Genomic DNA, 11,082 nt, shown 5'->3' with positions numbered 1-11,082 from the left:
AGATCTAAGCTGGTAATTAAGCTTAGGGGAATTCATGCTGGTACCCCATCTTTTGGACGCTAAGGTTCAGAGTGGGGATTTATACCATGACAGTGCCATTAAACGTAAAATGAGAATTTACTTTTTCAGCTGGTTTGTCCCTATAAAAGGATATGTTTACACACTTTTCCTCCAGAGCAGTTTTAGAAACATTTGAAACAAACCACAGCCTGGAACACCTAGTAGAGGGGGGAGCTGCAGGAATATGTGAGCTCATTTATCTTGCACAAAAGAGTCTCCACCTGCCTCTTTTCCTTTCAGTTTTAGCAAACAGCTGTCTATGTTTTTGGCCATACAAAGTCAGAATTCTGACATGGGACAATAAAAGGTTTTACTTATCTACAATCCAAATAAATCTCTCTTCCTACAAATCTATGGGGCATTATAATCTAGGCATATCTTTCAAAACAACAAAAGCTCTGATGTCTCACGTTCCCTCCCAGTGATGTAACACCTTACGCGTAAGGCGTTATAACAAACCATCAGGCAGTTGGAATGTGAGAACTGATCTACTTATACTATCAACAACCAAAAAGGATCCTATCCTACTCTCATATAATTCACTGGCATTTCTCTCATCAGCTTCAATGGTGCAGAATTAAGCCCATATTTAACAAAAAAAAACAAAAAACCCACAACACTGTACTCATAAGTAAGGTTACTCATGTGCTTAAGAATCTGCCAGTCTGGGTCCTCAAAACTTAAGGTCTTCAGGATAGGATCTTTTCCTTGATATCTTGTTCTAAGACATCCAGCACAAAACGTTTCATGTTTTTCAGCCAGCCCTAGTCACAGGGTCCTTAACTCAACTTCTTAAATCAGAATGAATGAGAGGGAACTGCACGAGCACCCACATGGAATTCCAGCATCTTATATCATTTTCATAGCTCATGACAGCTATGCATTTACAGAGAGAGAATCAAAATCCTACCAACACAAAAACAGTTGTAAGAGAGTAAGAAAAAAGTCAATAGAAAATAATTAGGAAAAGCAAATAGCGCTCAGCCTGACAGACCTGTTTCTACCTGTTGGAAACAGGAAAGGAACATATTTCATCATCCAGAATTAGCCTTTCTATTCAACAATGACATGAATTTCTCAAAATGTTGTCTGTATATACTGGTAGGGGACAATGTTACCCATTGTCTTGATGTCATAAGGACAAGAGAAGAACTCAAATTGTTCACTTTTTATCATCCATTCACAGCCCTAGAGAGACAATACTTCACATTTTGAAAATTTGACATTTTATATATTTTAATTTGGATCTAGCCTACAGGGTATAAACTGTTTAAGTTCTTCATGCAAAAACAAACAGTTCAGGTCAACAATTGAGCGATTAGTTTCTCTATGACCGAATAAGAATGTTTATTACTTGGTACTTTTTTGACATACATCTAACATGTTGACTTAGTTGCATCATTTCTCATAATTCAAACAGAGTCAGCTGTAAACATGGTATCTTACTTTGTGTCCATAGCTACACGTCTCAGAAATTGGCCACAAAAAAGCACATCAGATTTTAGGACGAGCTCAATTAAATTTGTTTTAAATAAAACAACTTCCCCAAACAGTTTTTTTTGAAAGAAAAGAAGTACAGCCTATTGCTACTATAAAAACAAAACTTCTGTTTTGAAAAGTTATCAACATTTCCATGGAAGTTTTAAGGAACAAAATTTAAATCATATTTTTTAGCAACATGCATTATTCACTTTTTGAAAGCAAACAGAATTCTGTCCCAGAAAAGTATTAAGAGGACTCCTTCTGCAGATTCAAAAGATAGAAAGTAAACCACATTTTTAATTTTCTCATTATTCATAATCTCAAAACTTTACCAGCAATCAATGGTTCTTATAGGTAGTGACAACACCAGATGTTGTTTGGCTTTGGGACTCCGTAGGCAGGGGCAGCTCTATGTTTTTTGCCACCCCAAGCACGGCAGTCAGGCAGCCTTCAGCGGGTGATCTGCCGGTCCCACACCTTTGGTGTACTCACCGCCAAATTCCCGCCAAAACCGCAGGACCTCCCACAGAAACGCTGCCGAAGACTGCCTGACTGCCACCCTCAGAGCGACTGGCAGGCCACCCCCCGCAGCTTGCCACTCCAGGCACATGCTTGCTGCACTGGTGCCTGGAGCCGCCCCTATCTGCAGGAACTCAAAGCCTATACACAAGCTCTCATACCTGCAGCTGAAACCCAAACCACACCAACTTGGAACATGTCTCTGCCAGCAGGTATATGGGATCTTGGGGAGCAATTACCACACAGGTGGGGTGCCAATTAATTTCTTTATTAAAGGAAAAAGGAAGTGGTGGGAATTTAACAATAAAATACGATGGGATGGGGTGTATAGGGTGTTTACAATAGACAATGATGGGGGGGTTCTTATTGAACAGTGTAGGGAGTTCTAACAGTGGGGTACAGTAAGTGGGGTTCAGCACAATGGGATACAGTACAGTCAATAAGCAACTTAACTTTATATAGGAACAATTCTAGATACAGTGTGAAATGCAAAACGTACCAAAAAGAAATGCAAAATAAAATGGTAGCTTCTATATAAAATGGTTAACAATCTTAGATAGAATGTATTAAGTGGTTGGTGGCCTTATATACAATGTAACACAATGGTATTAATGTAAATACAAAGTATATCAGCAATATGGGTGAAAAGTGAAATTATGCAATGTAGAAAATTACTGACTTAATTTGTGAGGCTGTGATAGCAAGAGTGTACTTAATGGCTGGGTCAAGGAACAGGAGCGGGGAGGGGAGTGAATGATTAGAGTGAATGATTACTGGCAACTGATGAGAGGAGAGTGCGGCTGCAAGCAGTGAGAGACTTTGAAGCCCTGCAGGCTAAGTACAACAGACTAGAGAGAGGTTTTAAGCAACAAACGGACACCAAAACAAAGGAAAAAAAGCGGCAAAGGATTTGGGAAGTCTTACAGGGGGAGAAGCAGCAAGGGGTTTGGGAAGTTCGGAGGGTGATGCAAAGGGGGGGGGGAGCAGCAAGGAGTTGTAACAGGGAGACACGAAGAAGCAGACGGGGGGGATTGGAGCGGGGGAAAAACAGACAAAGTTATACAGGGGGAGAAACAGCAAGGGGTTTGGGAAGTTCGGTGGCAGCAAGGAGTTGTAACAGAGAGACACGGAGAAGCACACGGGGGGGGGGGATTGGAGCGGGGGAAAAACAGACAAAGTTATACAGAGGGAGAAGCAGCAAAAACCTTATCTATCTTAACCAACAACTAGGCAAAACAACAAATATCACAATTCTAAGCAAAACTATAACAAGCAACTATACGGAGCAACAGAACAGCAAACTATAACAAGGCAGGTGAAACTTACAAGCTTTACAATCTATAGGGAGCAACAAAGAACAAGGCAGGTGAAACTTACAAGCTCTTTAATCTTAACAAACTATAACTTATTAAACTAAAAAACAAAACCTATGGTGCACCTTATGCTATGGGGAAGTTACAGAGGGCAGAGTGGTATGTGCCCAGGGATGGTGGCTGCAGCAGTGGATACAGCTGGAAGCAGAGAGCCCCGAGGCAAAGCCCACAGGAGCAGAGCTTAGCAGCGGCACAAACTTATTTTTAGCGGCAAAGTGCCGCGGAGTTTAGGAGAGGTTTTAAGACACAGACCAAGGTTTAGCTTGAGTCTGTGTGCTGGGGAGACAGAGCCAGCAGCTAAAATAATAAAATAAAAGTATAGAGAGTTTCACAGAGGGATTCTTACCAGCCCCAAAGGAAGCAGCAGAGGTAAAAGCAGCAAGAACATCAGAAGGCTAGGTACGGTCTCAATAATCAGGAGATCTCTCGGGCAGCAATTCGTTCTTCGTGGTGGGGGGGTTCCAAAAACGGCGGTACGCTCAAAAATAAAACGAGAGCGGAGAAAGGACCCCCCAGAACTCCTGGCTGATCAGACCAGGCAGCAATGCAGGAACCTTTCTGATCTTAGTTTTAAAAATGTCTGTTTTTAAAGGCAAACTCAGGCAGTTTCCCGCCAGTACTTCTGATAGGCTCCCTCTGTCACAGGGGAGGAGAGGGGGCAGGGACAAACTGTAGGTGAGCACAGAGACATGTCTGGGCAGAGTCCTGTGTAGTAGGTGACTCAAAAGCACATGAGGCCTATGACTCATGCCCAAGATCTTAAAAACACAATAGGTCTTGCAGCTCTGGACATTGCCTACCCTACACCGAGCCCAGGTTTAACAAGGTGATAACAGGACTAACCCTTTGAACAGGGCAGTGGTCCCACTTAGCACAAGTGGCCATCCCTTTGAGAAGGGCAATGGCTCTTGGTAAACAACTTTAAGGGGCCCTCCCTTTGAGAAGGGCAGTGGTCTTGGTAAACAACTTAACAGCCAGGGAGGGGAGGCCACAGGAGAACAAAAACAAAATGGAGTATGGGGACAGCTGTAAGAAACAAAATGGAATAGGGGGATAGCTGTAACAGACAGAACAAAATCCTGATCTTTCTGAAAACTAATTTTTCATGCACAATTTTTGTAACTGGACTTAAACTTTGAAAATAAATATGCTTCTTGTCAGAGAAAGCACTGTACACATACACTTTGAATCTGACTATATTCTCTATTAACAAAATTACATTTTGTTTTAAATAATTAAAACACTGAATTGTTTTATTATGGTTGCCTTCCATTAAGGCTTGAATTAACAATTATTATAATAAGGGAATGAAAGACCAGATTTTTTATTTGTGCCTTACTGTACCCCTAAAGCCAAACCCTACTCTCCACATGGGTAGTCACAGAAATCTATTTATCTATTGGACTTGTATTCCTTAACCATTCTTGGTACGTAAAGTCTCAATGAAGTAAAGGCTGAAAGCATTCTGAAATACACTGGAGATATATTTTATTTGACAAAATCGAGTCTAGTTTTATACCAGGAGAATGTCAAGAGCAAGATAAAACACTTAAAACTATTCTTTTGCTATTATAATTAAGACAACCTCAGTCATATACTACTAATTTATAAAAAATAATCCCTCCTTTCCACAGAAAAGTTGCATGCTAACTTTCCCCTATGACCTTAAGTGTGGTTAGAGCATCACTGACAGGTCTCTGAAGCGGTTGCTTGTCTGTACTGCCATATAAAGGAAAGGAACAGAGGTGGCTGTTTCTCAGCGGACATCTTGAATGAGAACATATAGACTGAAAAAAGTTGCCCTCAGACATGGGTTTTTCAGAGATTCTGATACTTATGAGGAAGAGAGGGTCTCAGCTTTCGAGAAAAGTCTAGGCAAGTGCAATGCAGGAATTCTCATTCTTATGTTGCAATGACTACAAGTACTTCAGGGCCTACAGCAGTCTATATCAAAATAAATTATGCTGTATATCCTGCAGACTTCATGGTGGGGCAAAGTATTGTATGCTTCTATGATGAGGAAAGGATGCTTTCTGTGAGTGAAGCTGAGCCCTCCCTCATCCTCATCTTAAATAAAAGCTCGAGATTCATTCTGTGAATTTCTGCACAGTGCCAGATAAGGTGAGTTACATACACAGGACTGTCAGTGTTCATCTAAAGAAGCTAATTTAATGAAAATAAAGTAAATGGTCTCCTAATCAGTTGAAAATCTAGAAAATAAATGGTACATGTATCAAGAATATTGTACTAGTCCTTCCATAACTTGGAACCAGTTAAAATAGTTGCTAGACTCTATTCAGGTTATTCAGCGAATTTCATATAATGGATTTTTTAAATGCTTTTCTCCTCGGGAAAAATGGACAAAATTCAGACATTATCTCTTCTTTATAGTGTGTTTTGTAGCTTTTTGATGAGAATTTCTTTTCAGTGCATAAGATTGACTTTAATCAGTGAGCCATTAGACAATGGCAGACCAGTAACCTATTAAAGATTCCAGTTCCAGAGAGCAGGACCTTAAAGTGCAATATTTATTAGCAAATTCTTTTTTTGTTTTTCCTTGAGCAATTGTAGAAATCATTTGAAAAATATCAAAACATATTCCGTAACTGAATTCCTCTACACTTACTCATTATTGGGCCAGTGAAAATATTTTAGCATCTGAAAAAGTTAAATATTTTAGAATTAAGATTTCTGATTTATCTATTTAATACAATTAAATACTACAATTGAAACTGAGGCTGTAATTTTGTAAGCACAAAATTTACACATATATCCAGAGGTCTCCTTTCCAATCTCTTCGCACCTCCAGGAAGTATTTTGGTCCATTTCAGACGCCAGCTGAAAATTTGGCCCCAAAATGTCAAAAAGTTATTTGAAGAAAAACCATCTATTAACAAATATTTTCTTATCTTAAAATCAATATGTGCATTCCAACCATTAGTACTAAATTATAAATAAATAGCTTGCTAACTCTTACAGTTGCTCATTTTAACGTTCTCATGGCAGTGATACTTCGTCAGGAAAATCAGATCTTGGAAAAGAAACTATGAAAAAACCCCACGGGGCGATACCGTAGCTGGATTTTTGTTGAACAGAATCCAAGTACTGTAGTTTGTTTCCTTTTCATATAAACTAGAGAAGCTCTGATTTAACTTAGCAGAGGCCAGCAGGAGAAAAAACACAAAACAAAACAAAAAAAAACATTCATCTCTGTCCACAAATATTTTGTGAAACACTGAATAGAACTGGAACACAGAGCACATTTTAAAAGATGCTGAAGTGTAAAAACAACTTTTACATTAAGCCTCGGGGATACTTTAGCAACTCTTGAGAAATGAAAACTCAGTCTACAAAACAGTAATAGACAAAAGTCTGAATCTCTAATTTAACATTACTGTACACTTAGAAGACTTTTTGCTTCATGTACAAATTAGAAAAAAGTATATCCCGTAGTATTATGAATGTAACACTAAAGAGTTCAGACAGTGTCTCCTTCTTTATTGTAAACCTCTATTTTTATCTTGCCTTAGACTGCACATATGTAAAAAAATCTTTCTACCTTGATAGTTATTTTAAAAATTAATTTTATCATTTTTCAAATATATTTTGTGTTTGAGTTATAAATATTTCACTTCCTTGCCAAAATATCTCTGTAATAAATTATCTTAATGATTAGTACAAACACCACATCAGATTTTAGCAGTGACTATATAATACTAGAACAGTTAATCAAAATTACATTTTAGCCCAAGTACATCATTTTATGAATTAGGCCATCAGCTCAGCTACAAACTATTTCTGATTTTTTCCTACCCTAGAGGGCAGTCATTCTGAAAGGCCAAATCTTTTCAGTCAAATGAAAATTCCAAAGCTCATTGTAATTGTGCTGTCTGCCAACAAACAACTGTATTTCATTCTCTCAAATGAAGCCCTGCATGACAGTTGCCTTCAACAATCAAAAAAAAAAGTGGAGGAAAATTACCATGTCACAGGAAAACATGGCATATTAGCAACTGCAGACATTTTGATAAAAAGTGTATTATGTCTGAACAGACAGAAAGTGATATTAACCAGTTCGTCACCAGTGTTCGGAAATTCTTATTGCTGCTGCCAAAAATTTAAGGGCTTGCACCTCCAACACTCATTGCAGACAATGGAAAAATTTCCACCGACTCTGGTAGAAGCAAGATCAGGCCCTAAATAAACACATACTGTACAACAGGGCTCATAATTCTTAAAGGAATAGTTAACTTCTGGGGTTAGACTGCTTTTTAAAGAGTATATTTCAGATTAAGTATCCTAAGCAAATTCAGAAGAAAATTACTTATTTGAAGAATATCTATTATGCTATATACACACACACTATCCTAACTTCTAAAGACAATCATTCATAGAAGTACTTTAATGTGAAAATGGAAACTGGAGAATATTTTATCTTCAAGTGACTTCCATGTTCAGGAAAGGTCACTACTGACAGTTTAACAGCCATGAATCCTCTTTCTCCATAAAACAAGTATAGAAACAGCAGCAAAAAAGAGTGAGCTTTCCCAACCTACCTATGTTTTTCAGTATTTTTCTGGAGAGATTTCCAGCAGTGAGAGACTAGTTAACTCTTTTGCTTACTTCATATTCAGACCTTCTGCTAAGAAGTGCAATTCGAGTTTCTTGAGATGGTAGTTTACATTATATGGACATATTTTTCTTGTAAAAAATGGTCTTAGATCAGCAGTTCAGTACATAAATTATCGAACCACCACCACAATCAGTCACTAATAACTTGAATCACATTTTATTCTGTGACATACTAGATATGAAACCTTTCACCTTTAAGTGAAAATAATCCCAAGACACAAAATTGAGACCAAAAAATCTGTGTTTTGATTCCATGATCTGGTTCGGCCCACTATAGACTGATCCAGGTCATAATTTTCACACTTGGGTGCCTAAATTTAGGCAATTTAATCCATATTTAGGTACCTAAATAAGAGTGCCCTGAAGTTTCAAAGATGCTGAAAATCCAAAATTCCCATTACTATTCTGATCCAATTAAAGTTACTTTAGGTAGTTAAAAAGACATTTTACCAAAATTCAGTAAGCAAATGTAACAATCACTGACAACAGAAAAAGAAAGTGACAGGAGTCAGTACATCCAGAAGGAGCTCAACATGGTAGAGGGATCTATGTTTCCACTATTATTTCCCAATATATTGACCAGAGCAACGTTTTTGTTTTTGTTTTTTTTCCCAATAAACTGAAGATCAGAAGCAATGGTAAAGGAGGCACTTTGCTCTGCTGCCAAAGAAGTAACTGGCCCCACAGGGCTTAGCTGTTGCAGAGAACCTCGCGCACATACCCAGCCCAAGGCCGAAGTTTAGGAAAGACAAGCCATTCTTATTAAATAAGGCATGGCACATTCCCATACCCTGGGAAGGTAGCATAAAATGAGTCCAGTCAAATGCTCTCTCATGGTCACGACTAATTGAAATACTGGACAAAGTACAAGTTCTGGTTTCACACACACACACAGGACACACAACCCTGGGAACTAACATTCTCTGGGTCGCTTGGCTACATAGCTATGCATCTGTTCTCTGTTTATTGTTTTTAGGTCAGAAAACGTCTTCCTCTAAAAGTACTGCCAATCTGCATGAGATCAGAAAAAACAGACAGACAATACAAATAAATATTTGGATTGTTAAAAAATGGGTACATGATGGCATATAAATTCAGCACATCTGCAGAGCTACTATTCCAACAAATACTAAGAAGTTCTCAAGATACTCCCCTTAAGTACAAACAGTACCAGAAGACCATATAAGGAGCTGGTAATATTTACTCATGACTCTGAGAATGAGCCCAGGAATGGATGCTATAGGCGGGATTGTTTTAGGATTGAGTTATACAGGCAATTCCACATCAGATCCTGACATTTTCTTCTATTGCCACAACTTAAGACTGTTCACCCAATTGGGTGGCTTATATATAGGCCTGAAATCATGCTAGGTGCTTCACATAAAGGCGTACCTCCTCTTGTGGGGATCTTACAATCTAGATTTTTGACAAGACATGTGAGTGGAGTAACAGACAGCTGGAACAGAGGCTTGTTTGACCTTTCTGTGCTTTTCTAGATTCTCTGATTAAGGATCTTATACATTTCCCTCCTGGGTCAGTTGTATCAAATATCTGTTTTGCTTGTCCCCAGAACAGATTTGATCAAGTCTTATTCCCATGTAACTACCTCCTAAAGCTGTGGTCCCATAAATCACGTTACTGAACTGACAGTCTCCAGAATCATAAGGGCATCTGGATTTTCCTTCCCTACCAAATCCTTTCCAACAGCCTCCTCCTCAAGAATAGACTTCAGGTCTGGAATATAGAAGCCTGGTTGATACAAAAAGGATTCTCTATTTCTGATCAACTGCTTCTGTGCTGAGTAATGGAAAGAAGGGATTTATTCTCCCATCTTTAAATAACAGAGCACGATGTACAGCATCTTCTCAGAATCTGAAAGGTGATGCTTCCATTTTGTATTTGTGTCTCTGTCTGTCATATCCACTTCGTCAGGCTATATTTCCAATCTCAAAAAAAGGGGGAGCATGGCAGTGGGATAAATAGCATGTGATCATGTAATCAGAGACTACATCATAATGTATATGCACAAAGGGGCCAAATTAAAATTGCACAGGCAACCTGAATTCTGGAATTTCCAAATTTTTGATTTTGCAATGTTTTAGCATAGCTTTTGGATGTGGTAACTTGTACATCAAGAGGATAGAATTGAGTTTATAACAGAAAAAGCAACCAGGAAGAGTGTGTAACAAATAGTAAAAGCAAGATCCTCCCCTCAAAATTCATTTATTTTACACCTCTCGTTGGTTGCTTTTCTGGCTAGTCTTGCCCCGCTTCCCACTGGACATTTGACTTACTTAAATGACGATGAAGAGGTGTAACCTCTGAATTTAAGACAGTGGTGTGTCTCAAATCTGCCACCTGTACAGGACCTAACCCTCACTAAATTCAGACTGCCAGATGTTTTCGAACAGACCTCGAAATCTTTTTATTTACTTATTTTTTTATTATTATTATTTTCTTTGGAGTCTACCCCAACTAAGAAATCTGGACATTGACAAAAAATAACTGACTACCACTGCTCTAGATGATACTGTATACTAGTAATTGCCAATACCAACAAGAACAATGTCACGTTTCCAGGCTACTCACCACTATCCACACTACTGACCTGACTTCCTCATTCATCTCTCTCCAGGCTCTGAGACATGAGAGGAAAATAAGTGAGACTAAGATCGTTAAGGCATGCACCTTGTCTTTTCATCAGTTCTGTGCATTTTGAGAGCTATAAATAAGTAACCGCCCTATATCCAAGCTCTCTGCATGCTCTTATGGCTGTTGGTGGGTGAGCCATCAGACTGGACCTTCATGCATAATCCCACGGATATCAGTGTGATTACTCATGGTAGTAAACAGTGTACCCACTAGTGCTGGAATAGAATCATTTATTTTAGTCTTACCTACACAGTTTTTTATTTTAAATAAAATTTTTAAGTGACTACAAGTCGCCTGAATGCACATATGAATCTATTTTACTAATATGATGAAATGTGACTCATTTCCTACATCCAGAAAGTTC

General features: G+C 38.5%; 1 protein-coding gene across 5 annotated transcripts in view; it reads right to left on the bottom strand.

The window, feature by feature from the left end:
• Nucleotides 1-11,082, bottom strand: part of COBLL1 (cordon-bleu WH2 repeat protein like 1) — a 150,203-nt gene that overhangs the window by 101,818 nt on the left and 37,303 nt on the right. The window lies entirely within an intron of this gene.

The sequence above is a fragment of the Chelonoidis abingdonii genome, chromosome 10, assembly GCF_003597395.2.
Source record: "Chelonoidis abingdonii isolate Lonesome George chromosome 10, CheloAbing_2.0, whole genome shotgun sequence".
Classification (NCBI taxonomy): domain Eukaryota; kingdom Metazoa; phylum Chordata; order Testudines; family Testudinidae; genus Chelonoidis; species Chelonoidis abingdonii.
This window is presented reverse-complemented; position numbering and strand designations above follow the sequence as displayed.